The sequence below is a fragment of the Suncus etruscus genome, chromosome 10, assembly GCF_024139225.1.
Source record: "Suncus etruscus isolate mSunEtr1 chromosome 10, mSunEtr1.pri.cur, whole genome shotgun sequence".
Lineage (NCBI taxonomy): Eukaryota > Metazoa > Chordata > Mammalia > Eulipotyphla > Soricidae > Suncus > Suncus etruscus.
Window position 1 is genome coordinate 63,968,566 of NC_064857.1, and position 943 is coordinate 63,969,508.

Here is a 943-nt window from a genome sequence, read left to right on the forward strand (position 1 = left end):
CCTATTTTAAGCACCACCTTTAGCAGCATCTTCTCCTCTCACTGTTCATTTACCATAGATGTCACCCCTTCTCTTTTCAGACCTCTCAAGGGGAGTGTTTCCTAATGGGTACTAGCTCTAATGGTCATTTCCATTGTCTTAGGGTTTTTGTTATTCCACCCTTACATTTCTTTATATCCTTCATAGTGAGAGATTATTCTGTTTTAATCTCTCTCTCTAACTTCACTTAACATTATACTCTCCAGGTTCCACCATGCAACAGCCAATTGCATACTTTATCTTTACTATAGCCTAATAATATTCCATTGTGTATATGTGCCATAGTTTCTTCACCTGTCATCTATTTTTGTCCCCCAATTCACAAGACAGACCAGGCAAAGGGCCTGGGTTGAGGTGTATATGAGGTGTATTTACTGTACCTCCTCTTTCTATACAGTCAGTGTAAAGAACACAGCCTGTGGTAAGAATTGGAAGGCCTTTTCTTTTCTTTTTTTGATTATATATATAAAATCAAATGTTCACCAGTGCAACATTCCCATGACCAATATCCCAAGTGTCCTTCCTCCCCACCCCACACTGGCCTGTACTCTAGACAGGCTTTCTACTTCCCACATTCAGTCACATTTTGTTATGATAGTTCTCAGTGTAATTATTTCTGTGACTGCATTAAATGATCCCTGTGGTGAGCTTCATGTCAGGAGCTGGACCCTCCAGTCCTCCTCTATTTTGTCTCTGAGAATCATTACACAAATGTTTTTCATTTTTCTCAAAACTCATAGATGAGGGAGACCATTCTGTGTTTATCTCTCTCCCTCTGACTTATTTCGCTCAGCATAATAGATTCCATATACATCCATGTATAGGAAAATTTCATGACTTCATTTCTTCTGATGGCTGTATAATATTCCATTGTGTATATGTACCATAGTTTCTTTAACCATTC

The 943-nt window shown here is 38.6% G+C and overlaps 1 non-coding gene across 1 annotated transcript; it reads right to left on the minus strand.

Moving 5' to 3' along the window:
* Nucleotides 1–344: 344 nt before the first annotated feature.
* On the minus strand, nucleotides 345–477 carry LOC126021111 (small nucleolar RNA SNORA51). The gene has a single exon (XR_007499722.1). It is a non-coding gene; the product is annotated as a small nucleolar RNA SNORA51 (small nucleolar RNA).
* Nucleotides 478–943: the final 466 nt, after the last annotated feature.